The 24,120-nt window shown below is 42.7% G+C and overlaps 1 non-coding gene and 1 pseudogene across 1 annotated transcript; both read right to left on the reverse strand.

Annotated features, from left to right (window-relative positions):
• Nucleotides 1-7,550: 7,550 nt before the first annotated feature.
• On the reverse strand, nt 7,551-7,622 carry TRNAW-CCA (transfer RNA tryptophan (anticodon CCA)). Its single transcript has one exon. It is a non-coding gene; the product is annotated as a tRNA-Trp (tRNA).
• Nucleotides 7,623-15,473: 7,851 nt separating this feature from the next.
• Nucleotides 15,474-17,745, reverse strand: LOC128066477 (40S ribosomal protein S2-like; annotated as a pseudogene).
• Nucleotides 17,746-24,120: the final 6,375 nt, after the last annotated feature.

Genomic DNA, 24,120 nt, shown 5'->3' on the forward strand with positions numbered 1-24,120 from the left:
GTTCCAGTTCAGCCTCCTCATTTCTTAGAAAAATAAAACTGAGGAGCAAAAAGTATTAGCTGTTGTGTTGTTCAGTTGCTAAATCATGTGCAACTATTTGCGACCCCATCAACTGCAGCACGCCAGGCTTCCCAGTTTTCCACTGTCTCCTGGAGTTTGCCCAAGTTCATGTCCACTGAGTCAGTGTTGCTATCTAACCATCTCATCCTCTGCCACCCTCTTCTGCTGCCTTCAGTCTTCTCCAGCATCAGGGTCTTTTCCACTGAGTCTGTTCTTCACATCAGGTAGCCAGAGTATTGGAGCTTCAGCTGGTAGGTTATCAGATGTCAACTCCACAGACTCTCATAAAATTAGTGCTGCCAAGTCTTCTGAAATCAATGCTCCTTAGGTAGAGTAGCACTCGGAACCAGAATTCATTTAAGTCACAGCCTGGTGGTTGTTTCTATGGTATCCATGCACTACCCACAGGCTTCTCAGCCTTATCTAAGAAGCTTCAAATAATAGGAAAAATGAACACAAAAAGACTTTAAAAATAGAAGCAGTTTGTTGGCTCTTTACTATTAAATTTTCAGAGGTAGGGTGGACTTCAAACACAATTTGATCAACCATTTCATTCCCTCCATCATGGTGATCATGATCATCTTTATCACCATCATAACAAATTGTTAAATTACATTTATTATGTGCTAACTACTATTCTAAGTATTTCACAAATATTTACTCTATAATTTTCACCATACTCCCATGAGATGGGTACTGTTATAACTTGATTTTATCCTTGAGAAAACTGAGGCACAGAGAGCTTAAACACCCCAAGTTTGCATTGTAGGGCCAGGATACAAACTCGGGCTACTGATTTCAGAGCCCTTGCTCTTAGCCTCTGTACAAAGATTCAGATTGAACTAGTCAAGGATAATTCTTAGGGATCAGTGGTTTTAAAAATCTCTCTCAGGTAGATTGTGATATGCTCCCAAGGTGGAAAACTAGTGCTGTTAACGGGGTTAAGAGGTGAAACCGATGCAGAGTAGGCAATCTGAAGGCCCACGGCAAGGAATACCATGTAGGAATTTAGGCTTAACTGCTGCTCTGCGATGCTTACATCCCAATGGAAAAGAGGAGTAAACACTATCCACTGCTGGAAGAAACTTCTGGATGGAACTGCTGAGCACAACGACCGCCCCTGCAGGGATCCTCTGCCCGAAGAACTCAGATATTACAGCCACAGTATGTTTGCAGGGTGTCCATTACCTGGGTATTACAATTTTTATATTATGGCAGTCAGAGACTGATTAGAATTAGGAAAGAGAGAAAAACTTCCCAGGGACGTGGTGCTTCACTATAGATCCCCTGCCTCTAACTCTCGATGTGGAAATCTTTGCAAGAGTACTTTCATGGATCTCAATGACAACAATTAAGCTTGAAGAGCATGAGAAGACATTTTAATCAGAAGCTAATTAAGAACAATGGGGGCATATGTATCACTGATGTGTCTCGAGTACTCTGACTGATCTGAGAGATTATTCCATTAATATCTGGATGTAAACAGACACCGACATTTTCTCAGGATGAAGCAACTGCACTCTGAAGTTTCCACCTCCAAATCTGGCTTTTACTTACTAGATGACAAATAAAAATGAGCAACATTCACCTTTCTGGGGAAGATGTCAGGTGCTGATTCCACATTTTAGGACAGCCTCAAGTGAAACAACGGTGGTCAAGAAACCAGCGCTAATCATATTTAATTGTTGCTCCATTATAAAATAAGACTATCTGGCCATAAACACAGAGGGATAGATTCTGTGAGTAATAGAAACATAAAAAAATAAAATAAAAGAGCCAAAGTAACCATCGTAGTATTATGCGTAGGTTTTACCTTCTGTTAGTGTTGGACACAATACAAACGCAATATGGTATTTCACGGAGGAGGAAGTTCTCTTTGGCATAGAGTCTCTGCTTCAATCAAGCAATGAGTCCATCGTGTCTCCCCTTACCAAATCAATTGGGTTGTTTCCCTCTAAATTAGCTTGGCATTTTTTAGCCCATGCTCTCTCAGGTACCATGCTTGCTAACCAATGGTGCTTGCTTCGTGACCCCAGTTTCCCTGGTCATGCTTCTCAAAGAGGCTGTCCAGGAAACTTCATTCTAACCTTGCTTACACTGCCGGTAACAGCTAAGAGAGATCCTCATTATGCAAGGAGCGAATTTTGCATATGGAGAATTCTTCCATACGACTTCTGACTGACTTCCCAGCATTTTCTTCCAGTCCCTTCTCAAGTGAGCAGTGTAATACAGGTCAGGCAATCCGGGTTGTAATCTCACCGGTGCCAATGTCTACCACTGTAAGTTATTTAAACTCCTCTGAGCTTCACTTTTCTTGCTTCACAAAAGAAAATACAGATGAGATGATTTTAGCGTCTTCCAAAATTAAAGGTGTCTGGATGCTGTTTATTTTTCCTTCTGGCTTTCCTGTCTCCTCTTTAGTCCCTGTCATACTCACTTTGGTTTCCATGTTTTACCAGGTCTTTTGGTTCAAGGAGTAATTTTTTTCTCACGTTCATTGATGTATTAATATTCTACCCATTCTTTTAAAAAATTTACTTGTGTGCTGGTTACAGTATTTTCTTCTGAACTCTATAGATTCTTTTTTTTTTAATTTATGGCTCTGCTGGGTCTTTGTTGTGGTGCATGGGCTCTCCGTTGTGGTGTATGAGCTCTTGTTGCAGTGAGCGGGCTCTTTCTAGCTGCGGTGAGCCGGGGCTGCTTTCTAGCTCCTGTGGGCGAGCTTCTCGTCGTCATGGCTTCTCCTGTTGTTGAGCACAGTCTCCAAACGCTTCAGTAGCTGCAGCTCGTGGGCTCGGCAGTTGTGGCACGTGGACTTAGCTGTCCTGCGGCACATGAAATCTTAGTTCCCAGGCAAGAAACAGAACCCATGTCCCTGCACTGGCAGGTGGATTCTTAACCACTGACAACCAGGGAAGTCTCAATATTCTACCTATTCTTTAAAGTTCTTCTCAAGTCCCAATTTCTTCAAGGAATTTTTCCAACATGTGAGAGTGTGTGGATGTGTAAAGGCAGGTGGGCAGGACAGCTATTTGTTGGGCCACATGCCAGGGTTATAAAGATGAATGAGAGACGTGATTCTTTCATGGAATTTAATGGAATGAGATAATAGCGTCACTGGTAAATCCCATTTATAATTCTTGGGGAATAAAGACAGAATCTAGGTAATAAAGTCTAACTTTCTTTTCCTTTGTGCTCATTCTAGTTTCACCTGCTCATAGAGCGCCACACGCATAGGCCCTGCACTTGGCACTTCAGATCAAGTTTCTAGCGTGAAATGGCTGCGTCCAGCACTTCTGCTCATGGACCATGACCCCTCAGCTCAAGACGGTGGAGGCACACTATGTGCACTTCAATCTGGAGCGCCATGGGCAGCACAGCTATGACTGACCAGTAAGAATTCTGCCTCCTCCCCACTGACAAGAACCCTATGAAAGAGCCTCGCTGATGGCCCTTTGGGGAGAGCAAGTAGTCCAGAGTATAAGCTTGCAGCTCTCTATTTTTTGATTAAAGAATAAAGCTATCCTTTGCTTCTGAATTGAATGACATTAGGCAGAAGGACCCTTGTTTAGGACCAACTCAGGAGGGGAGGTAACAAAATTCCGGTGACCCAGATCATGGCCTTTTCCATCTGCACGTACCCACTAGGCTCTTGACTCACCCCAACTCCAGAGATAGGATGGCAGGGGCTTTGGGGAGGTTACATGAGGATGACCGACTCTGGTCTTTGAGTTCACTCTGATGGGGTAGAGAGTGGCAGCCTTTGGCCAAATCCAGAGCAACTTGGACCAGAAACCTGATATCCAAGTGGGACAGCATAGCCCCCAGAGTATCCTCTTGAATGGACCATACTGTGGCATCACTGAGGATCAGAGATTGAATCTCATGTGTGCCTGCCTGCTGCATCTGGCTGGTCTTCCCAAGGTGCCAGATACCTGGGGATGCTGAGGACCTGTGGATAATAGAGAGCTTCAGCAGTCTTGCCCACTGTTTCACCAGTAGCCCTGTTATCTTGACTCCTGTGCAAGGCAGCAGTGGCTACACCCAGGGCTTTATAGTTCTCACCAATGCCCAGGAGTCAACAGTAGCATTCTCCATAGGCCCTTTCAGTTTTGTAAAGAAAAGTAGCCAACCTCATGCGCCAAGAGGCAAGGCCGGGAAAAGGCTCAGGTAATGAGGACTGCCTAACAAGATGGGATGAGGACACACAATCTGAGTTCAAGGAAAGGCACAAGGGATGCCTGTGAATGAAAAACTCCCAAGGTAGGTATGCAACCAGAAGAAGGCAATGGCACCCCACTCCAATACTCTTGCCTGGAAAATCCCATGGATGGAGGAGCCTGGTAGGCTGCAGTCCAGGGGGTCGCTAGGAGTCGGACACGACTGAGCAACTTCACTTTCACTTTTTACTTTCATGTATTGGAGAAGGAAATGGCAACTCACTCCAGCATTCTTGCCTGGAGAATCCCAGGGACAGAGGAGCCTGGTGGGCTGCTGACTATGGGGTCGCAGAGAGTCAGACACGACTGAAGCGACTTAGCAGCAGCAGCAGCAAGTACACAACCAGTAACCTGATCTGTTCTAGTCAGTGCTGGGGAACCCTGTGAGCCACTCACAAGATCAGGAACCCCATTACTGGGAAGCCCCAGGAGCTACTGGCAAGAACAGGAAACACCCACCACCCAACCTCTCCTCCTCACACTGCTTATGAGATGAACCTTGGCTGATTCTTTACTGATCGAGATTCCACAGGCTCTCCTCCCAGTATCAGTAGAGGATACCAGCTGCCTCAGCGATCTGTTGAGTACTCCATGGGAATCCTTTCTGATGTCTAGCCTTCACTTTGTGTGAACTCTGAAAACTCCTTTTCAGCTGAAAGGAGGAAGAAAACCGCTCTCTCAGATAGACAGGATACTCCCCAACAGACCAAACCAGTCAGGGATTAATGTTGCTAAGCTGCTTTGGCTCAGATGTGGCCTCGTCTAATCTCTCATGGGACATTCTCACTGGGGAGGGATTGACACTCTCAAGCAAATTCAAACTACAAATTCAAACTACAAGGGGAACCCCAGTTATATCAGGTGTACCATTCAGACACCTCCTACTGTGGTCTTTTGAGGAATCCAATTAAGAGTCTGGTGCTGGTTCCAAATCTCCTGAACCAGACAATCTTATTTGGGTCAAATATTTTCTCATTTGCATGTCAACAAATCACTCCCTCACTAGTTGGAAACAAATTCATAATAGAACATCTAAGAGACAGAGAAACAAATGTCCACCAGACTGAAGGATTCACCATTAGGGTACCTCCTGAAGAATTTGAAGTTTTTCAGTTATTACTCCTTGGCCCCAAAACATGTAATCATGAATAATACAGCCTGGCCCCAGTACTGCTAGGAGATGGGGAAAGGTGGCCTGTCCATGGGTCTCTAAATTACACCACCATTTTTTAATTGGGCCTGCTATGTCAGAGACAAAAGAAATGGGATGAAATTCACTATGTCTAGTTTGTTACGGTCTTATACCAGAACAAAGAACTTCAAAAGGGATGCCTGCTCTCCTCCACTGAGGAAATACCAAAGGAGCCTAAAAGCTTCCTACCAGTCCCTTGACCCTCCCCATGAGGGCCTTCTTGATCTCTTCCCTAACTCTGTCACCCTAACTTCTTCCCACCCTTCCTTCTTCCTTCTTATGTCACAATTTGTGCCACATGCCCAAGGGGCTCCCTCCATAACAAGCCCTCTCCCCTAGAACCCAGTCTAGCAAGTCCACAAAGTGGTACTAATTACCAGTCAGGGTCCACACCCTCTAGGAAAAGTACTCCTTTTGAGGCAGGTCCCGGATGGAGAAGCAGGGCTCATTCAGGTATACATCCCATTCACCACTTCCGATCTGTATAACTGGAAAAGTCCTAGTGAGGGATTGAGGGAGGAGCCAATTCAGATACATTCCTGAATCTGAGTAGAAGAATCCTTCAGATCCATGACCCCACCTGGGCTGACATCTAGAGCTTCCTCAAAGTATTCCTAAAAAAAAAAAAAACCCTATGTTATTTTCAAAAGCATGAGATGAACCAGACACAGAGAATAGGAACAGTGCAGGTCATGCTATCTGCAGACTGAGGAATCAAGAGGCCCCAGATAATAAACCTAACTGGGACCACTGAGACCATGGAGCAAGAGGGTGAAAGATGCATTATAAAAATATGATCCTGAGATCCTAAAAAGAATCCAGGCAGCAGGAGAGAAACTTGTCCCCTGGAATAAGATAAAGAAAATCAATCAGGAGCCAACAGAAATCCTTTGGCATTTCTACAGTGCCTCGGGGAATGCCGCTGAATCTATACTTCCACTGACCCTGAGTCCTTGCAAGGGAATGCAATCCTGAGATCATATTTTATTTCACAAACTGCCCCTGACATTAGGTATAAACTTCCGAAACTGGAAATAGAACCAGAAAACCTCTACTTCTTGCCTAGCCAAGGCTGCCTACCAGGTGTTTAATAATGAAGATATACAGAAAGAAAAGTCAGAAGGTAAAAAATCGAGAGGCCAGCTCACACACCAGTTGCCCTCCAGTGCCAACTGGTTGGCACGGGAATCTGGACTAACCATCCACTGAGACTTGATTCCAGTGAGTGATCTCCAGTCTCCACCAAGGGCTAACAAGCCAAGGAAACTGGAACCCAAACAGGGCACCATATGTAAACAAGGAGGACCCTCAAAGGGGACAGAAATGGCAAATCCTGGCCACCGTTCTTGAAAGTAGATGGTCCAAATGTAGAATGAAGGGGCTAAGGGCTCCTAACCTGGAACTCCAGTTGACCCCTAAAGAGCCTCAGCTGACATTGAACACAGGAGTAAAGCCTGTCAAATTCTTAGTTGACACCAGTGCCATTTACTCCATTCTGAATACTAAATCAGGCAAACTCAGTCACAGGGGTTGTAAAATTATGAGGCTATCAGAGAAATCCCAAGAACAGGTATTCACAGAGCCATCAGAATGTAAACTGGACAAACACACTCTTATATGCCCCCCAAGGCCCTATATCCCTGCCAGGAATAGATAAATCAGGGGCTACTATTCACCTAATGGGAGACTATTTGGAGACTGGTGTCCCCTTAGACAAAGGGCACAGGATGACAATGCTAATGTCTGAGGACAAAGCTTCCAGACAGAGCAAGTCAGTCTCTCTGGAATAAATCCCAAGGTCTGGGCCCAAGAACAGGTAGAATGAGCTGCAGGCACCAGGCCTGTGTTAGCCCATGTAAACCTGGACATACAGGACCCAAAGGAAAGCAGTACCCTCTCCAATGAGAGGCCTTATTGGGCATTGCCCTGTTAGGTGAAGGTGAAGGTGAAGGTGAAGTCGCTCAGTCGTGTCCGACTCTTTGCGATCCCGTGGACTATAACCTACTAGGCTCCTCCATCCATGGGATTCTCCAGGCAAGAATACTGGAGTGGGTTGCCATTTCCTTCTCCAGGGGATCTTCCCGACCCAGGGATCGAACCCGGGTCTCCTGCATTGGAGGCAGACGCTTTAACCTCTGAGCCACCAGGGAAGCCCCACTACCCTGTTATATAAGACCTAATTGACCAGGGACTTATTAGACCATGTCAGTCAGTCTGTAACACCCCCATTCTTCCTGTTAAGAAAACCCAATGGGGAATACCAGATGGTATGGAGCTCTAGGCAGTCAGTGAAGCCACTGAGGATATACACCCAGTATATCTAACCCCTGCACCCTGCTGGCCACTTTACTGCCCACCAGGACCTGGTTTTCTGGATTAGAAACGGGAGTCACGGGACATTTTTGCTTTTGAGTGGCAGGGCCCAAACACATGACAAAAACAATACAGGGATTTCCTTGGTGGCCTAGTGGTTAAGACTCTGCATTCCTAATCCAGGGCACTTGGGTTTGACCCCTGGTCAGGGAACTAGATCCTGCATGCCTCAACTAAGACTCCCACAGCCAAATAAAAAATGAAAAACAATACTGCTGCCCCTAGCGTTTAAAAATCCCCTCACCATCTTTGGGGAAACTTTCGCTAAAGACCTAAAAGATCTATATTTGGAGAAAGGAATCCAGAATATAGACAACATTCTGATTGCCAGTTCTAACTTATAGAGACCTCTGAAAAAATTGCTAACCACTCTGAACAACCTAGTCAATACAGGATAAAAGGTGTCCAAGACAATGCTTCATTCTCACAGGTCAGAAAAGCCTACCCAGGAAAGAAGCCTTTTTGTAGCTCTGCCCCTCCTAAAACTGTAAGACAGCTTAAGAGTTCCCTGGGGATAGCCAGATTTTGTGGCATCTGGGTCTCTACTTATGGTCTAATAGGTAAGCCTCTATCTGAAAAGTCAAAGGAAAAGATAATAATCCTTTTACAGAATTGAGAATACAAAGGATTCTTTCAAGAATTGATCAACCAACTACTTTATGCCTAGATGGAGAAACAGTGGAAACAGTGTCAGACTTTATTCTTTTGGGCTCCAAAATCACTGCAGATGGTTACTGCAGCCATGAAATTAAAAGACGCTTACTCCTTGGAAGGAAAGTTATGACCAACCTAGACAACATATGCAAAAGCAGAGACATTACTTTGCCGACTAACATCCGTCTAGTCAAGGCTATGGTTTTTCCAGTGGTCATGTATGGATGTGAGATTTGGACTGTGAGGAAGGCTGAGCACCGAAGAATTGATGCTTTTGAACTGTGGTGTTGGAGAAGACTCTTGAGAGTCCCTTGGACTGCAAGGAGATCCAACCAGTCCATTCTGAAGGAGATCAGTCCTGGGATTTCTTTGGAAGGAATGATGCTAAAGCTGAAACTCCAGTACTTTGGCCACCTCATGCGAAGAGTTGACTCATTGGGAAAGACTCTGATGCTGGGAGGGATTGGGGGCAGGAGGAAAAGGGGACGACAGAGGATGAGATGGCTGGATGGCATCACTGACTTGATGGACAGGGAGGCCTGGCGTGCTGCGATTCATGGGGTCAACAAAGAGTCAGACACGACTGAGCGACTGAACTGAACTGAACTCTGGCTCTCCTGAAAAGTGAAAGTGAAGTCTCTCAGTCGTGTCCAACTCTTTGGGACCCCATGGACTGTAAACTTTTGACTGATACATTCATGAAAGAAGGGGAACTGCCCTTAGGGTATTAGCTTAAAAACTGGGACCCCTTACTGGAGTGGTTGCTTATTTCTCCAAACAATTATATCTAACTGCTAAGGGATGACTTCCTTGCCTACGGGCAGTAGCAGCTACTTAACAACTCTGCTTAAGAAGACTGGAAAGTTAATGCTTGGTCAGCCAATCACTATATCGCCTCCACCTCAGGTTCGGGCTTCATTAAAGCTCTAAGGGAACACAATGGCTATACTCTAGAAGTTTGATTCAAGTTCAGTCTATGCTTTTAGACAACCCAGGGACAACCATAAACCTGTCACCCACTAAATCCTCTTACCCTGCTACCCACAGAAACAGGACCCCTGAGCATCACTGTATAGGAATCATAGATACGATCTATTCCCGTCATCCTAGACTAGGAAGTGAGCCTCCCAAACACCTAAGAGCAATGGCTCACAGATGGAAGCAGCTTTATGAGAGAGCAAAAAAAAAAAAAGAAAAAAAGGAGTAATATGTAGTGACCTTCCAGAGTCAAGTCACAGAAGCAAGAAGTCTACCCCGGGAACTTTTGCACAAAAGGTGGAGTTGAGAGCCCTCACCTGAGCCCTGGAGTCAGGCCAGAGAGAATCTTAAATATTTACATAGATTCCTGGTATGCTTACACATATCATCTTACACGTACACGAGACTATTTAGAAGGAAAGAAGTATGCTTACTGCAGAGAATAAACAAGTAAAACATGGCTTAAGCATATTAAAGCTCTTCAAAGCAGTATAGCTTCTAAAAAAGTAACAGTGATTCACCATAGGGGTCACCAAAAAGAGGATGTGGAGGTAACAAAGGGAAATAACAAGGCAGACGCAACTGCCGAAAGGGTGGCCCCAGAGCTAGTAACTTGGCAACTATCCCTCATGCCTTAAAGACGGATCCATCCAATCGCTCTCCCATCTACACACAGGAAGAATTAGAGAAAGCGTGAAGATGGAGCTTCAGCAGACATCTAGGAGGCCATGTGTGGCTAGCTAACGAGCATGGGCGATACTTCTTTCCTCAAACTGCAGCTTGTCAAGCCTTCAGGGAGGCTCATCAAGGAACTCACTATAACAGGGAAGCCCTAGGTAATTGGTTAGTTAGGTCACGGTAACTTCTCGCATGAAAAGCGTAGTCAGTTGGATAGTTGAGACAGGCCTCATCTGCACTATGAACAACACCAACACCATACCCCCTCCTCCCCGCTGAGAGGCTCCCAGGCAACACTTATGCAACCAGAGGGACACACGCTGGAGAAGACTGGCAGATGTTCACTGTCATGCCAAGAGTATTGGGCAATTTCAGGTATCTCATGGTGCTAATAGACTTAGTTTTCTAGGTGGACAGAAGTATTTCCTGCTAGGACTGAAATGGCAGCTGCAATGGCTAAGACATTACCTAAAGAAATAATCCCCAGGTTTGGGCTCCCAGGATTTCTACAAAGTCATACAGGTCCAACGGTTTTGTCTCAAGTGACAAACGGGATAACAAGTGCCCTGGGCATAAAATGGAGCTACCATTCAGCCTGGAGACCCCACTAAGGGGGAAAGTAGAGAGATCCAATCAGACCTTGAAACCAGCCTTAGTCAAGCTAAACAAAACTGGACTAGTTTGGTCCTGAAGCTGCAGGGATCACTCTGGGGACATCACACTTGAGTGAAGAGGGCCCCAAGGCCCCAACCTCTAGAGAGACAACCTGAGGCAATAAACCCCTTGACTACTCATGTGAACCTCTCTCTGACCTGAAGTTCTTACCTTTCAAAACCCCACACAAGGGAGACCCAGGATATTCAACCACGACATTGAGCCTCACCATCAGGGCACACTTGTGCCTACAGGCAAAAAATCTAGGCACTGTCATTTTTTAGGAAAAATGTGACATGTGACCATAATTCTCTTGCTAATATCTGGACCATATATCTTAAATATATCTTGGCATCTTTTGTCTCCAAAAGGTGGTCACCCAGGGATACAAATGGTCAGGGGTGAGGCCTGGTCACAATCAAACAGACGTAAAGGCAGCTGGGGAGAAGCTCTGTTCATTTACCCAGGGTTACGATGACACCTCAAATTAGCAGGAAGTAATTACAGAAGATGAGAGGAGGAATATGGAGCAGGACAAAAGACAGAGGAGGAATTTGTCACTGGCAAAGCCCATTAACAATTTCTGGGGAACAAAATTAGAATCTGGATAATAAAGTCTAACCTTTTTCTTTTCCTTTATTCTTCATTTGGTGTCACTTGCTCATAGGTTACTGCGGGCAGCAGCCTTGCACCTGACTGTTCAGACTAGTGTTTCTCCTGAAAAATGGTTGTGCCTAGAATCTCAGTTTGGGGATCTATGAGCAGAAGCTCTGTGCCCCTGATACCTCAATTCAAGATGGAGGTGGAGTCGCTGCGCCGGGCACTGGGATCTGAAACCATGAGCAGTGCGCACCTACGCACAACCGTGAGAACTCAACTCACACCCTGCGGACAAAAACCAAATAAAGCAGCCCCACAGGCCATGGTCTTTTAGGGAGAGCATGTACTCTACAGTGCAACTTTGCAAATCTCCCTTCTTAGTAACTTGGCAATTATCCCTCATGCCTTAAAGACGGATCCATCCAATCACTCTTCCATCTACACAAAGGAAGAATTTGCAGTGCAACTTTGCAAATCTCCATTCTTTGATTAAAGAATAAAACATTCCCTTTGCTTCTGAACCAAATGCAGTCTCCTATTGGCACAAATGGCACCAGGCAGAGAGACCTTTGCTGGGGACCGATCTGGGAGAGTCGGTAAACAATAGTACCTCCACTTATCATTTTAAAAAATTGAGGCTCAGACAAGTTAAATAAATTGCCCAAGGCCACAGAATTAGCACAGAGTTGGCCTGGTGTGCTGTAGTCCATGGGGTCAACAAAGAGTTGGAGATGACTGGGTGACTGAACAACAGTTAGCCAAGAGCAGAATTCAGGTCTTTTAGACTGCAACATCTTTTCTTAACCATCCTGCTATTATGTAGCTTACTATGTAGCCAGCTGTTGTGCCATGCTGAGTCCTGTCTGACTCTTTGCAACCCTAGGGACTGGTAGCCCTCCAGGCTCCTCTGTCCATGGAATTTTCCAGGCAAGAATACTGGAATAGGTTGTCATTTCCTATTCCAAGGGATCTTCCTTACCCAGGGATTGAACCCACATCTCTTGCATCTCCTGCACTGCCAGTAATTCTTTACCACTGAACCACCCGGGAAGCCCACATAGCCAGCACACCATGGCAAAGATGTGGGAAGTGCTCACACTTCCCATTCCTATGGCATGATGAACACTAGTCCCAAAGTTACTTCCTTCTGAGTCTGGCAAAGTAAGATAATCCCTGGCTACACAGTTTTCCAGCCATCTACTTCCAGTTGGTAGGAAGTGGCGCTTGAGATGAAACTTTCAGTATTTGCTATCTTAACTGATGTCTGTTCCAGAACATCAAGAATCACTAATAGAATAATTCACTGAGAATTAATTATGTTTCATTTCATTGTTATTTAACTATTTCTGTTGTAGGATACATCTTATCTTTCAACAACCTTTAATTTCCACATGAACAGAGACACAATGTCTTTTATTAATATAAACTCCATTTTCCCTAGCGTTATTGACATGGATTATGCATGCTCAGTAAGCACTTTGCAGGAGGCACAGTGAAGAGAAGTGGATGCATGAATGCACTCCTGCTGTTTCACAGTGTAAGTAATGCCTGAAGCAAAGTTTTCCTTCCTGTGACCCAAGTCCCCAATACGTGAGGTAGGGAAACATTAGATTTTTTTTTTTCCCCTGTCCTTTGAGCACTGTAAAAGTGTGGAGGGATATAGTTTCAGGATTTTTATAGAAGAGAAAGAAGACTTTGTCCTGTAACTAGTTAGAGGAAAACTGATGTTCAGCATTAAATAATCCTAGGGATTCTGCATTGACAGATGAAGAGAAGCCTTTCCTGCTCCCACCTCCTCCCCTACAGCAGGCTGGATTAAATTCCCCTTCCTGGTGTTCTCACGCTCCCCAGTTAATACTGAGCATCTCCCCTGCCTTGTTATCTTTGCCCTCTCTGAGCATCCAAGAGTCTCTGACACATAGAACACTTCAATTAATATCTACTGCATGAATGAATGTATATTGCTGTGACTTCAGAGGCTTTAGGTATGGGCTGGGATAATAGGCCTCTCATTTGATTATAAACATTGTGAATTCCCTAATTATTTTTATTTAAAAAAAGCACTTTTCTTTCTACAGTAAGAAATAAAAGGTAAATAAAAAGGTTTCTGTCGGGGCAACGTTTTGTGGGGACACAATTACACAGACATAAATGACTCAAACTCTTGCTAGAAATGAGAAGAAGGAAGATACAGGGGAGCACCAGAAATATGGAATGAGGGAGTCTGGAAGTAGGGGATAGTTATAGAATGAGTGGGGTAGAGACCCTGGAGACTGTAAGAATGGCTAATAGTTATTAAGCTCTTACTGTGTGGCAGCTTTATTCCAAGCAATATTTCCTGGATTAACTTTCCATAGCCTTATGGATTAACTAATATTATAATCTCTACTTTATAGAGGATGAGCTTGAAGTATAAAAGATTGAACAATGTAACCAAAATCACAAAGCTAGGAAGTCTTCAAGTAAGGTTTGGAATCCAAGTAGCTTACCTCCAGCCCATGCCCTTGACCTCTGCACTCTCCTCTCTCCACAGAAAATAAGTTTTTGCCTTCTTTCCCATTCTGCTTAGAGTCAGCCCTTAAATGATTCCATCTGATAAATTCAAGGTTTCTATTCCTCATATAATACGAAGTCAGGGTCTACTTACAATTGTTCCCTTACAGTTGTTCCTAATTTTATTCTATTTGTGTTTACTTAGAATGCCTGGGGAATTTAATAAAGGTATTCCAATACATGTGCACAATCCTGAAACAAAAAATCAATAGATGGTATGGAAATGAAGTGAGATGTAAGCAAAATTTCTGTATTGAAATCATATCATTCACTGGAGACTACCACTCTGCTTCTGTGAGGAAGTAAGCAGCCCCATGCTTCTGTGTGTTTAAGACGTCCTAGCCTAGAAAGCTGTTCTAATCAACTAGTAGCTGCAAGCTATATTACTGAACTTTGCCATGCTGACACACCATAGTTTTCATCTGATGATCTCAATCTGCTTAGAGTATAATAGCATCTCTCAACCTTTCCCATCTTAAGCGCCACTCAGAGATTGAATCATCACAGGGAGGCCAAATGGAATGCATGCAATGGGTCGTATAATGGGATGGTTGTTTTGTTATATAATGTAACAATCATTCCAAATAAAAAATGCTGGGTGTCTAAGGAGTATATTTACGCTGGAGCAAATCTGTAGGCTGGGGTCACTGCAGGACAACCAGAATAGGCAACTGTGGGATCTAGCTATGCAATATTATTAAGGCCTTTAATCCTACTGCAAGAAACTCTCTCCCTTAGACATTTAGACATTGATTCTGCCAACAACAATTTGCTGAGTTCTTGTTATGGGTCAGATATTTGCAGTCGAGGTACAGAGTCATGTTTGAGCTAATACATAATTATGATAATGTGTGATGAGATGTGTAATAGGAGGGAGGTGCTGTCCATCCCAGGAACTCAGCACAGCATATGAGATCCTTCCCTTCTGGGTGCCGCTGGCTTCATCTTCCTCCTCTTCTCCCAATCTGACCTAGTTCTAGACACACTGGAATTCTGGAAATGTCATTAAAAGGCCACTGTTTTTCACAATACCATGGTGTCTACAGCTGTTACTTCTGCTTTAAATGACACTCTTCATCTTCTCTGCCTGCTGAACTTTTAATTATCTTTTAAGGTTTAGTTCAAATGCAAATTCCTTGTTGAAGCCTTCCTTTATTTCTCCATCTTTCTCATTCTTCAATCCCTCAGTCAACCTTTCCTTTTATCAACTCCAGAGCATTTTGTTTTTATCTCTCTTATGACATTTATTATTCAACATATATTCTATTTTAGCAATTTATAGACATTTTGATTTTTATTCTTATTGGTTTACAAACTCTTTAGGTCAGAAATCATGCATTTCTTCCCCTCTGACACTTACTATTGGAAACTGCATATTGTTCAAAATGCTTTTTGATTAGAAAAATGTCATTTGCTTAAAAGCTATTATCAAATTTATATGTTACATCATTTAATTTTCAGAATCATCCTGCAAGATAAATTTTTTTCTGGCTTCATTCACTTTATGTTTCTCATAAAACCAGGTGGTGGCTACCAGCTTGAGCTTGGGCTATTTGCATGGAAAGTCTGGTGTGGGTCTTTATAAGGTGGTCAGTGAACTCCTGATATGGAGACCTGGTGAACACTTTATAATGAGATCAGGGGTGAACTGCAGGTAGATCTTGGAAATGGCATCAAAGTGGCTTTGGTGAAGTCGCCCAAGGTGGTGGTGCAGCCCTCAGCAGAAGGGTAGCAGTTGTCAATTCTGGCCATCAGCAGTAGCTTCTTGGGCACAAGGGCTGAGATGATGCCAGTACCCCTGGGGCAGGGATGAGAGGCACCAGCACACAGCCACAGTGGGCAGTCACCTTGCAGGGGATGGTATGGGGTTTGCTGATCTTGTTACCACAGGAGCCTCATCCAACAGGGTCAATGGAGAGCTGGCCAGGACGATGGTCCCACAGATGGCCCTGGCTACCCCCTTAGAGCAATTGACACCCAAAGCAATATGTCTGTCATAATCCCCAGTGGGGACAAATTCCTTCAACCTGGTTCACTAGCCAGCACAGGTCTGCCTCTGCACAGCCATAATCTTCAAACACTGGGAAAGATTGAGGGCAGGAGGAGAAGGGGACAACAGAGGATGAGATGATTGGATGGCATCACCGACTCAATGGACATGAGTCTGAGCAAACTCCAGGAGACGGTGAAAGACAGGGAAGCCTGGAGCCCTGCAGTACATGGGGTCATAAAGAGTTGGACACAAATCAGCTAGTGAACAACAATCTTCAAAACTCTGTCCTTGAGGGATGCCCCCAGGAAAAAGTCAATGATTTCTTGATGAGCAAAGAGAAGAGACAAATCTCCAAAGAGGCGATTTCATGTCCTTAACCAGGCGGCCCAGCTTGGTGACAGGGAGCCACTCCTTGTCCTTGCCTCCATAAGCTCTCGAGCTGAAACCTAGGTCACAGATGCCACCACAGAAGCCTCCGCAGAAGCTATTGTGGCCTCCTATTCCAGGGCTCCCAGGGCCTCGAGCCCTCTTGCAGCACCAGCATCATCTACAATTTTGTATTTTTATGGAGAAGAGCAAGAGAAATATCATCATCATTTTTCAAATGAAGAAGCTAAATGGGTTAAATGAGTTGCTCAAAGCCACACAGATCAGAAATGGTGACTTGATCTGGTTTTAATGGTCATTTTTATTTACCAGCTGACAAAGAATAAATGAGACTGGGTTGTTTAGCTGCACCTTCATTTTTATATCCTTGCTACTCAAAAGGTGATTTGACAAATGATCAATCAGAATGGCATCACGTGGAAGACTGTAAGAATGCAAAGTCTTAGGCCCATCTTACTCTTAAGAAATCAGAACTTACATTATGAGAACTCACCTCAAATATTCTTACAGACATTAAAGAATCAGAAGCACCAATCACTTTCAGTTTTAATCCTAGGTTCATTATGGTTCCTGTTTTTTTCAAAACTTCTTAGTTTATACAATTTACCTCAGACACACAGAAAATTGATGCTCATTAGGACATGCAATTGATAAGCAGATGCAAGCCTACATTTATGGATTTGGGCATATCTACAAAGACTCTTGAGAGTCCCTCGGACTGCAAGGAGATCCAACCAGTCCATTCTGAAGGAGATCAGTCCTGGGATTTCTTTGGAAGGAATGATGCTGAAGCTGAAGCTCCAGTACTTTGGCCACCTCATGCGAAGAGCTGACTCATTGGAAAAGACTCTGATGCTGGGAGGGATTGGAGGCAGGAGGAGAAGGGGACGACAGAGGATGAGATGGCTGGATGGCATCACTGACTCGATGGACATGAGTCTGAGTGAACTCCGGGAGTTGGTGGGACAGGGAGGCCTGGCATGCTGCAATTCATGGGGTCGCAGAGTCGGACACAACTGAGCGACTGAACTGAACTGAACTGATCCCAGAAGAATAGTAGAACCTTCCCTAACTTTCTTCTTGTTTTTCCATCTCCTCCAATCATTCTTTGAAACAAGAGGGTTGGTTAAAAGTCTGATGATTCACAGATGTGAAAATATTTTGAGTGCCTCTCATTAGGATTCTTAGACTGTAAGGAATAAAGTATGACTCAAGTTAGTGACAAAGAGGGGCAGCTTAAGAACACATCTGGAGTGGTTTAAGTAGTGGGCTAAGTACATGATTGTAATAAACACGTCCTCGCGGAAGTGCTTCTGAACTCCATCTCCTTTACAGATCTCAGGGGCAGGGGTTTGGGGGTCTTCTCCTAGTGATCCACCACTAATGAAGTTTAGCCACTCCATCTCCTCTCTCCCCATCACTAAAGTTACATTGTCTGTTCCTGTGTCACACCTTTAAACCCAACTCTGACCTTGATCAAAGCACCAGCTTTCAAAGTGTTAATCACACACTCATGGTGGTGGTTCTAAGTGACGTGACTGAGATGGACTGTTCTACTCATTCAACATCTATTTTCTAGCATGGTTAGAACTTGGTAAAGGTTGAACTAGAGTGACTATTAAAGATTATGCTGATTATACTATTATTATCAGATTATTATGCTGCATACATTTGCAGGGGAAGTATTTTTAAAAGCACTTTCAAAAAAGAGCAATTGGGAAAACTGGGTAATAGGTGGGAAGAAATGTCTAAAAAGATCATTTCTAAGATTCATCTTGGTGTCCTCTATCTTGGAGGAGAACTGAGCTTATGGTAAATATACAGCAAGGAGTTGTTCTTACTTTTGCTTTCTCTTTCATTCAGTTGATTAGGAACAATTACCAGCACAGAATATTCACCATAGAGCTCTGGAGAAAACACAGGGAAAGCACATGAGTCAGGTGTTGACTTCTTTTTCTGAATGCTGGAATTGTTTTTCCCTCTTCTATCTGTTGGGTGGCTTTGTAAGGAAGAATGTTCATGTTCACCCCCATGGCACCTCAACACTAATAAGAAATTCATGTAGCTAGAAATTCAATAGCTAGTTTTTAGTTTGTTCTTCCTTTCAAAGAAATCTTATGCAATGTCTACTCCTATATCGGCAGCAGAGGACATGTCTGTAGCAAATTTGCTCAACGTGCTTACTACTTTCTGGGTCCATCACAAATGGCAATCCATTTTGGCAGATGGACCCAGAAAATGAAAGCTTCTTTGGGAATTAGACTTAATAGAACTAATTTAGATCTCATGGAAGGAACTGGAGCAAGAGCCACTAGTACAAATACATACTGTGGTTTGTTTTCATCAGGTAGGTTACTTTGATCCACACTTGCGTAGGCTATTTCTCTTTCAAATGAATAGTCCTTCTAGAACCTATGTTATTTTCCACTAATTATTACACATCATGAAATACAAAAACGATCAAAGAGTAAACTTTCAAAATGGTCACCAAAGTAGCAGTGGCTTTTAAAAGTGGCAAAGGGTAAGAGTGGGTGACTTTTGCAGCTGTCTGTAATCTCCTTTAGGCCAACTGGTGTTATCCCCTCATAGACATACAGTCTTACTACTGAAACAGTAGGATCACACAATTCCTCTGCTATCTCTTTTGATCAGACTGCTACCTACAATCCACTACAAAATAGAAATTTTAGAAGTACCATTGTTGCCCTTCCATCACCATTAGCTGGAATAGTCAACTGTCAATAGTCAACTGTCACAAATATGTTCCTGGTGGTTTGTTATCCCTGACTCTCTTGCTCAGGACAAAAGAAGAAAATAGTAAAAGATCTCTGACAAGTTCCTCTAGTGCAGACTTAGTCAAAGATGTTTCTCTTTTCTTCTAGCCATGTTGTGAACTTTTCCAAATACAAGAAAAGCAACCATTAGAAGCCAGAAGAATCTCCAGACTCGGGGATGTTGTTATAACTGGGTCAGTTGAGCCTGCTTTCAGCTCATTCCACATTGCAAAGCTGTCATAAGACCAACAGTTTCTTTGGAGCAAATAATTCAAATACCACCAGGTTGCGAGCCTAGGGCTGCGAAAGGTAAACTAGTGTCAGTGAGCACATCGTGTTGAAGAAGTGTCATAATAATTGTATAGACAGCAAAAGATTGCTTTTCACTACCATGCAGCAGCCAATTTATAAGGCAAATGCAAACAAGCTATTGTCACCTACCAGGACTGAAACCCAAGAGTAAAAACTCCTAAGCTGTTCATTACAAGCTTAAGTGAGCCCATTAGACTTACATTAGACTTAAGAGAAAAGAGAAAATAGTGCTACTGAACTGTCAGGGATATAAAATTTCTAAATGCAAGAGAAAGATCACCACAAATTCAAAAGCTGAGCCTTATTGTATTATCTGTCTTATTTTCAATTTGGAAAATTCATAAAGCCAACACGGGTATTGCTGTTATGAACTTGTTAAAAGAGATGACAGAAGAAATATCTTAGCATCATTTCCATATTTGTCTTTGCTTTTTATTTTTTTCCCTGCTAGGAGTACTGCTGAGACAAAATGGGATTCAGGAGGAACTTGTTTGTTTCTAGTGTATCTGGTGCTGATCAAAAAGAATCAAATAGAAAAGAAACCCATGGTAAAATTTTGAAACCTCATTTTTGTCAGAAGTTTATTTTGATTTTATTATGTTTGATGCTAGTGAGGGATAAGACAGACATGAAAGGTTTTGAGTATAGATTTTTAGAACTGAGTGATGAGCAAAACTGACAATTCATATTCTTATCAAATCCTTTTGAGTCTTACAAAATAGAAGTTTTCTTGAATTTTCTGACATTTTCACATCTCATCCTGCCCCAAACTTGGAGACTCTGACAAACATAAGAGCTGAAAAACATTAGTAAGAAAAAAATTTCAGCAACAGACTTGTTTACGAAAAAAAGTCTTATTTAGTTGAGGTTGAAGTCCCTCTTTATTGTAAGTCTTTTGGCTCCACAAGGGTATTTGACCTAAAATCTAACTATCATAAATAAAGAACTGAAGCAGAACGTAAATTACAATGCTGAGACAGAGTTTTATATTGCTAGTTTCAGGTCAAAATACAAACCCAAATCAAGGGAAAGTTATCTATGTTGTCTGGAAACTGGCAGCATTTTTGCATAGCCAGGTGATCCCAGGAAATCTTCAAGATGATTACTCTTAGTTTTTTAAAAAAATTATAAAGCAAAGAAACAACTAAATAATCTTTGTGGGTTCTGCACATGGCTCACGGAAGTCCTCTAAGCTCTTTTGACTTTCTCTGGCAAAATGAAAACTTTCCAGTTCAAGGATGCTTTCTTCTTCATCATGTCATCATGTGGCTATCATTACCACTATTATGACTACCACAATTATCTGAATATTTAATAAGTGTACATCTAATGAGCTCCATTAGGCAGTGGAAGCATGAAAGACTTCCACGTCATTAGGCAGGGTAAGTTATCAGAGTTAATCAACAACTGATGGCTGTGCTATGTTCCTATTCCTATTGCATCAGCTCCACGGATGCCACATGACTCAGGAAGACAGCTTCCGATTCAGAGAGCTTGAGGATATTATGGTTTCTGAGAACTGAGCAAGCATTCTCTCATGAAATCCTATGCTCCTTCTCAAAAGCACTCCATCTCTTCCAGATACAATCTCAGAAAACAACTGAACAGTTTGTGAGTTGGAATCATGAGACAAATAGTGGAGGGAATTATATGCAGCAACCAATAGGGTTGTTTCTTGTACTGTGCAGTCTGGAAGGGGACTCTAATTTTAACCATATTCCCAGTGCTAAGAACAGATCTAAAGAGTGTTAACACCACTGATGCTAAGTGTGTGACCTACCTTTTGAATGCATTACACCATTTAGAGCACTGTTTGGAACACTACAGGAGAAATGTATGAGGAAAGAAGGCTTGAAGGGGTACTGGCTTTAATTTTCATTTCGTCTGAATTAGACTGCATTCTAACATCTCAAGTGTACAGATTAGTCTACAAAGAGGGAAATAATTATGAAAGTGTTCCAGTCACCACTGCATATGGCCAGACTGCTTGCTAGAAGCAAGGATAGGCAACAGTGTAGAATGGCAAGAACATTTTGTCCCGCATTAAGCCCTGCTTCCCTCAGAGGTGGTGTGTCAGACGCCTGGTACCCTGGTTCTTCGAGCGGGTGAGCCAATTAGCACGTTCGCTAGTCTGGAGCTGGGGTTGCTGTGTATGTGATCTGCATACTGATTCAGCTGAGATTTGACCTTCTGGGTGGAGAAAACAAGAATCCCAGGTGAGAGAGAACATTGGCCTAGATTTTCCTATCCTTCTCCCCTGTTCTTTATTTTCAGGCATACCAAGTATTTTTTTCTGACTAATTCAGCAACTAGAAAGCAGTTCTGTTTCAACTGAAATTTTAGATCAATGTATATGCTAAAAACTATTAAAAATCATGATTTTGACTTCCCTCTGCAATTGTCAAAAAAGGAAAGCAGGTACTTCCTTGTAATAGTGACACCCTCGGCCCACATGAGGGCAGTACTAGGTAGTCAAAAGTCTCCAGGAGCTTCCAGGGTATGCGAAGAGTCTGGCTGGAGATGAAATGTGAATGCATAAAGCAGAATCAGGTTAGTTTTTCATAAGCACAAGATTCCTTAAAGCCAATCATTATACTGTTCTAAATATTCCTGCTGAAGGAATTAGGAAGGAAAGATATCTACCAAATTTTCCACCTGCTGGTGCAATCACTTGCCAGGAGATGTTGGAGAAAGTTTGTGATTATTCTATTTAATGCTACTTTTAACATACAAAATATGAAACAGACAAACAGACTTTATTTTTATTCTATTTCAAATGCTATTCTACATTTGTTTGGAACAGTAAAGGTGTATCTTAGGTACAGATCCTCAGTTTCTTATTGTCTGATATGATGCGTTGTTTTTTTGATAAATTTTCAAATAAAGAATTGTAGGGAAGATGGAAATATAAGTGCACATTCATTGTCAGTGGAATTTTACCACTATATTTAGTGCATGGAGGTTATAAGTGCCTTAATGATATTGAACAGGTCTTTTTCAGACAGGTCTCTTTAAACAGTGACATAAATGAACATCAGTGTAATTAGGTATTCATGTGATCTGAAGAGTTTTCAACCTTGGGAGGAGAAATCTTTTCTACCAAGACTGTTAGATAATTTTGGTTATCTGTTAGGCATGCTTTAGAAATTCAAGTAAAGACCCACTTTTCAGATGGTGATGTCCCATTCCAACCTCCAGACCACAGACTTGGAATTAGCTGATGGGCTCCTGATAACGTTAGGTCCTGTGAAAGCAGTGGCGAACTACTATACTAGCCTGGGGCACAACATTATGACGCAACCTGCACAACTTTTTAGAGAGGATTCAATAGGCTCCCCTGGTGATAGTTTGCACTGACCTGAAGAGAAGAGCATTTGCCTCTGATGTCATTGACATTGGCTCCTGAAGTCCTTCTCCCTCTCTAAACGTCCTTCCTTCTCTTCCTTTCCTAGTCTCTGATCTCTGGGATAAAATGAAACACTGAACTCTCTGCAACTTCTCCAGTAACTTTATCCCCTATTCTGCTGATACACATACCGGAACATTCATTCACACCCATGGAAACTGTTTATCCCCGAGGGGATCATTTGGTACTCAAATGGCTACCCATCTTGTGCCAGAACAATAAGATTATTGGAGAAAACTCAGTGTCTGCCTTTACATTCATTTTCAAAATCTCGTTAGTACAAAGGTTATTTCTCCCATTAAATGGCTACTTAGAATAAGGTATATTAAGAAGCACATCTTTTTGCTTGCTTTAAAATGGTAGCTTGGAATAGCATGATAGGAACTGTCTTCCTGTTCCATGAATGCTTTACACATGGGAAGGATCTATTTGCTTTGCCTCTGTCTGGGATTTGGCAAGTAAAATTTCCCTGAATGATTTTTCCCTTCTAGTTTAGAAAATGACTAAAATGGCTCTGAATTTGAACCTTGCCATAAGGTTACCTTAGTGTCATCTGGCAGGTTGTGATAAGCCAGTGTTAGGTAAAAATTGCTGCCCCTACCCCAACCCTTCTGGAAGTCAGTACACAAGCTCCATTAACACTTGAGCATTATTATACAAACGCTTTGTCTGCGTGGCTATACTATTTTAATGAGCATACAGGGAAGTGAATTGCATAGAAGATGTAGTGATAAACAACAGATTAATCTTTTTAATAACTTGGGACTTTGGCTGGCTGGATTTTAATTTTCCCCTCTTCTAAAATACTAAGTAGAATCTATAACATGGTGAAATGGTTTCCTATTGCTTTTGGGGAAGAGAAGATGGGATTAAGTTTAACCTGTCTCTTCTCACTTGTCAGGTCCCTTAGGGCGCCCACATTAAAGCAAGGTCTCCTTTGTATTTTCTGCTCTCGCAGCACCAGACTCCCACCTCCCACTTCTTCCCACCCTACTTACTTCTTCCTCTTCCTAGTTCTAAGTTGATCATTAGCAAGAGAGAGGAATGAATAAAAAGAGAAAGACAAAAAGTAATTAATTCACTGAAGTGCAGCTGCAAATGAATTTTTGATATAAATTATTAATTTTCTCTTTAATATTTCTGCATCGATACTGCTCTGTATCTGGGGATCGGGAGCGAGAGGCTCTTTGCTTCACAGCAACAGTGCCTTGGGTAGAGACAGCAGCGCCTCACAGTAACTAGAGGGCCTTGGGCTAACATGATATGACTCCCGTTCATCAGTAGCA

Source organism: Budorcas taxicolor, chromosome 21 (assembly GCF_023091745.1).
Source record: "Budorcas taxicolor isolate Tak-1 chromosome 21, Takin1.1, whole genome shotgun sequence".
Taxonomy (NCBI): Eukaryota; Metazoa; Chordata; class Mammalia; order Artiodactyla; family Bovidae; genus Budorcas; species Budorcas taxicolor.